Source organism: Haliotis cracherodii, unplaced genomic scaffold (genome assembly GCF_022045235.1).
Source record: "Haliotis cracherodii isolate W230 unplaced genomic scaffold, xgHalCrac1.p SCAF_13, whole genome shotgun sequence".
NCBI lineage: Eukaryota > Metazoa > Mollusca > Gastropoda > Lepetellida > Haliotidae > Haliotis > Haliotis cracherodii.
The window spans coordinates 24465214-24471476 of NW_027266268.1; positions in this window are offsets into that span (position 1 = coordinate 24465214).

Here is a 6263-nt window from a genome sequence, read left to right on the forward strand (position 1 = left end):
GATGACCCCTGGTGCCTTCTATTGTTTAACCAATTAGCATGCGTGACTGATTGTCATACTGGGAACAATAGGTGGTGGCAAAGTGAGGAGATCCCAGGGTACCGGAGGCTCCACCCCTTGATAGGGTATCGGGAGTTATTGCACGGTTTATATCCATGCCGCATCCGTGCCACGATAGTGATACGGCCACGTGTTACACGGGTGCATTGTATGTATGTCAGTTATCAGGTAAGATTAATCTGTTAAGACCATTGTTAATAGAGAATCCATAGACATTATAAGTAACTCCCTGGCTTTGTTCACCGCCGTCATATAGCTGGAACATTACTGAGTTTGGCGTTAAACAACAAACAAACAATTAATAGGAAATTCCCATTTGCTCACTGACGTCATTAAGAACCTTTAGCGGTATCGAATCAACTTTGGACCATGATTTTGCGGATTTATTTGAAAGTTCTTCCTTCACCAACCGGGGGGCAATTTTTAATTGCGAATTGACTTTAAGTTTCATTAGAGTTCTTTTGAGTATGAAACTTCACAGAGTAAGGGCCAATGTTTATGTTTACAGCTGTAGAACACCCAAGGTGTTATGATGTTCCCTTTGTGAAAATATTTGACACGTTTCTGTGTTTAGTACATTTTAATCATTGTACATTGGAATATTCCTAAAAGCGGCGTAAAACAATACTCACTCACTCTACCGCTGATTCACAGTGTGCACGCCTATTTGTATTTTCATACATCCATCAACTATTGACGTCAATTTTCAATAAACTTCAGTTTCGTGGCCATGTGACCGGCCTCCCGTCCAATGGAAAAGCCGTATACTCGGACCCTGTGGTACCGCGGCATTCATCGTATCGCGGCATTTGTGATTTCCGGTAGTTCACGCGGGACACGCCTCTTAGCGGCTGTCTATTAACGCAAATTAATAACCAGGAAGTGCTCACTTCGTAAAAAATTTCAATTTCCTCGGAATGTTCCGTCTGCTGTAAGTAAGGAGTTATTAATGCGTTGATACTTACTTCTGGCATCTTTTTTAATGTTGCCTTACCCCCATCTATAAGTGAAACATATGGCCGAACGCAACATGAAGTGGAGAATGTTAATGTGCACTCTTGTAGGTCATGTGGAGCCAATTAGTTTTAGAGATTTGCACTTTTTCACTAACCAGACACTCTTTTACCTTTTCTCATTGAGGTTTGTTTGTCTGTTTGTTTGTTTGTTGTTAAACGCCACACTCTGCAATATTCCAGCTATATGGTGTCGATTTGTAAACACTGGACCCTGGACCAGACAATCCAGTGCTTGACATCATGAGCATTGATCCACGCAATTTGGATGTGATGTAAATCAACAAAGTCACCTAGCCTGACGACCGAACCATTTAGTCGCATAGGTTGCTGGGTAGACGGACATTTAGTCCCAGAAATAAACTTCTCTCTTTAAACATATATATCAACAAAATAAACAAAATAAAATTCAAATGGAGCCCAGAACAACACTTAATTTTCCTGGAGCTGAGGCAATCTAGACTTGCCAAATCATTCTAGACTTGAGTTGGACTCCTTTTTCAATTTTATTCTCAAGGGTCTGGGAGATGGACGAATTGCTGGCCCCACCTTACTCGGTCGGGGTGCCCATGGGTTCGATCGCTATGTCAAGTAAGCTGTGACAAGGTAGGACATTGACAGGACACGAAAGTAATCATAACAGACTCTGGTTTTTCACTTATGACAAAAATGACCAGAGCAAGAACAACGCAACTACCGGTAATTATAGTGAAACAGTGCTGAGACTTCACTGAAGTCCGGGGCTGAAGTCCGTCTTATATAGAAAGATTTTACGTGCGCATCGGAGGTAAGATGCACGCGCACCGCAAGTAGCAAAGGTTGGGCACCACCACCCGAATTTTCAGGAAACAACCAAATGACACCTGCAGGCATGCAGTGCGTCCGAGAGAAAACAAAGGTAATAGCAAATGAATAAATTTGTTAAATACTGAGATCGGTAATATTTCAACTCTGTAGTGCAACCTGTTGCAGGATGACGGTGTAACAGGTGCCGTATGCGGTCTAGCCTTGCGGTGCTGAAAAGCGTTGTTTTTGTTGTTGTTGTTTTTATTGTTGTTGTTGTTTTTGTTGTTTTTGTTATTTAACGCAGCACCCAGAAATATTTCAGGTGTATGAGGGCGGTCTGTAAATCATCTAGACCAGACTATCAAGTGACTGACATCCTGAGCATCGATCCACACAATTGGGATACGATGACATGCATCAACCAAGTCAGCGAGCCTGACCAGCCGATCCCGTTAGTCGGTTGCTTAAGACCTATTCAAACCCGATCTTCAAGGGTTGTAGGATGTCATCACAATAGCGTTGCTTTACACTTGATTTTCAAACTTTAACCGTGGCGGTCGTCAAATCAACCTCTAAGCCGTCATGCTCCGAGACCGTCCCCAGGAAGGCGGTTCGAATTCTGCACTGTCTGGTCAAATATCCTTTGCAGTCCTGACATTGATGTACAGGATGCAGATGCACCTGACCTACGCGCATGAAGCGGCCGTAACACGAGGTCAGCACGATACATTACACGGACCGGCAACCGGCAACGTCTTTCGATACAATGTGTGAAGCCCATTTCTGGTGTCCCCCGCCGTGATATTGCTGGAATATTGCTAAAAGCGGCGTAAAACCATACTCACTCACTCTTTTGATACGACGCGTCTAGAGGAAGGTCACTTGATGTACTATTTTTGTTACCGGTCCCAAATTCTAGAGATGGTGCTCTGGGACGCATTGAATTATCCAGCCATAGCCGACTGCGATTCTCCTGCTTCCGATCGTTCTGAGGATGTTGTTCAGTTGTGCTTCAAATAGTAGTGGCATGACACGAGCAGCATCTTTTGTAAGCCAGCATCCACACTTTCATTGGCCTATTTATGCATCCTGTGGTTCTCAAGTGGCATCAGTGTTCTGTATTGTTACGTTTGGTTCATGTATTCAGTCAATGCTGTTATGTTATTTACTACAAAATAATTGTTTTACCAAATGACACCATAGTCAAGCCTCACTTGTCGTTTAAGCACTGATGTCTTACAAATATGCATATTGATATCACCTATGCGTTTCTGTTTGTGTGTAAGTATACACCACAGCCTTTCAACTGACTGTTTGAAGAACGGCAGGGATCGTAGACCTTTACCACTTTGGTGAAGCATGTGACTAGATATGGTGCAGACCAACCAAGAATCAGCAGGATGAATCCTGCCTTGGAACCCACCATCAGCAAATCCTATCACAACTAAGGGACACAACTCTGCATCCTGGCTGTAGCGGGCTAAACTGTAACAATATGTTAAAGTGAGTGAGTGAGTGAGCGAGTATGGTTTTAGGTCACTTTTAGCAATATTCCCGCAATATCACGGTGGGGGACACCAGAACTGGGCTTCACACCTTGTACCCATGTCGGGAATCGAATCTGGGTCTATGGATGGACGAGCGAACGCTCTAACCACAAGGCTACCCGACCACCCCTGGTAAATGGAACTAGTTTGAGAAAAGACATAAGAATCAACAAACTTACATCAATCTTTACCAATCTTTATTGTTTTACCAGAATAGCATATAAAATCCAATATAAAAAGTTCACAGTGATGTCATTCTGCACCTTCTGAAAATATCACATAACAACAGATACATATCAATACTATATTCCGTATATCTTGATATCAACACATGTGTTTCCACAAAACTATTTCACAGACTAACAAAGAAACTTCACATTATTTCAATTACTTTTCCATGGTAGAATAACTGCGGATTCATTTAAAAGGGAACAATTAACTTGGATAATTAATGACGTGCAATGTCTCCTGGGGACAATCCTAATAATTCATAAGGGGACATAACTCTCTCTAACCTCTTGAGACAAGTCCCCAACACAAGCACTTGACATTTGAGTCTTCAATTTACTTCCACTACTTGAAAAAGGAAAATACTTGGAAATATTTCACCAGTTACCAATTCATTCATTTCCGTAAGTGACATTCGAAGGAAATATTTATCAATTTATATGCAGAACGTGATGAAAATAGTCATTATTGCTGTAATACATCTTCCGGCGCCAAGTGTCCACTAGTCTATTTATTTAAGTCTTGTTTCCACCCTTGACACACCAAGCCACTTTCCTGTGTTAGATAAGATTGGACTAAAAAATAGCACATATCTAGGCTTGAAACAGGCTGGTGAACATGCTTGCATCGGTTAAATGGCTGTAGTAGTGCTGTAGATATTTCATTCCACACATAAACGAGTATACATATATGCATTCATTGTGGCAGGCAGTGATCAGTTGATAACATCAAGCACATAGCTGAAATAGCATGCTAGGATATATCAATAAACACTCAGTACAATTTTGAACAAAGTAGGTCAAATATGTTTTTGTCTCATGTTTTAGTTTAAAACTATCATAACCATTGTCATTAACAAAGGAGGGCAGATTAAGGATCTTTTAGCAATAAAATGAATGTTTTGATCCTACCTCTGAACACAAAAAAAATATATAATGCTTTCCATTTTGTGAGAGGGGGTAAAATATTAACAAAGTACATGTTACCATGGTTACCCATGTAAATCCCAACTCTGCATCCTCTATTTGCCATTAAAAACATGTGGTTTGATTACAGAGCGACTATTTCAGGTGCATACTGTTTTCAGTATTGCTCACAATCAGTGACAACACAAGGAGAAATATACCACGCAAAAGTAGTTAACGAATACCAATTTATTAATGTAAATAGTTAGTCTGTGATGGATTAACTATATAATCATATGAAAAATGTGGTTCCTTATAGTATATATAAACAAAACACTGATAACTCTACTACTCTACAAATTAAGTTTGATCGAGTGAGTGAGTATAGTTTTATGCCGCTTTTAGCAATATTCCAGCAATATCATGGCGGGGGACGCCAGAAATGGGCTTCACACATTGTACCCATGGCGGGAATTGAACCTGGGTCTTCGGCATGACGAGCGAACGCTTTAACCACTAGGCTACCCGACCGCCCCAAGTTTGATCAGAACCAATGTGTTATTTTGATTCAGACTTATTTTACATGACTAAACTACTGGGGCTGCTTCCTCTGCATCTTCTGGAGGCAAGCATTTCCACCAGCCTATATCAAAGCCTAGTGTCTATAATTGCCGCATCAACCCACTTTTCTTGACTCGACCCTGGCGTCACCTTGCATAGATCATGAGTTGAGCCACTTGTAATGAAAACGCGATATCCAATCAGATCACTGTTCTTATCTTGTATAGCTTCACAAAAATGGTGACTACCATCGGTGACGACCTCATCTATCAGATAACGAAATCTTTCGCGATTTCATCCCTGACACAAAAACATAGGCAATTGTTGGGGGTTAAAAGTTGAACAAGACATATTCGTGTCAACAAAGACAGGCAGCGGTAAATCACTTTCATACGAAGGTGTACCTGTCATAGATGTTGATTTTGAGAAACGTTCTCTGACTGGACTACCGATATGTGCAATAGTCCAATCATATTTAGCACGGGAAAGTTAGCTTGATGTGGCAAGGGTGGAAACAAGACTTTGATAAAAAGGTTATAGGACACTCTTGCCTCGGGAAGATGCACTCTCTTGTATAGCACATGCGTGTGTACATAAAGTTCAAGGACACACAATTCCTTCATATTAGTATAGTTAATGTCATGACAGACTAACTATAGTAACATGAGAGAATCAAGTGAGCTTTAACTTATTTTGACTAGTATATACAAACGAAACCAAAATACAGGCAGAATGGATACATTTAGATATAGTTTTCAATAAGCAACTGCTTATAACGTCATAGCAAATTATGCAAAAGCATGATATTCATAAGATTATGAAATAAGAAAAATATAGTTTGTATATACTGGTCCACCATCAACAAGATTTTGTACAAAAGGACAAAATATAAATCAACATTGACAAAAATACATTGACACATCATACAACAGACTAAACGTGATATCAAAGGCTGACTGTTTAAACAACAAACGACTTCATATTTGATTGAATACAACTGCATATTTTTCATTCAAAAAAGTTTCCTAGATTCATAAAAACTTGTGAGTTATTGAGCTAGATTTAAAGCCACTTTGAACAGTATTCCAGTATTATCACTGCATGGGCAATGAGAAGAAAGCCTAGAAATGATGCATGTCTCGGACATTTACAACTCTGGTAAG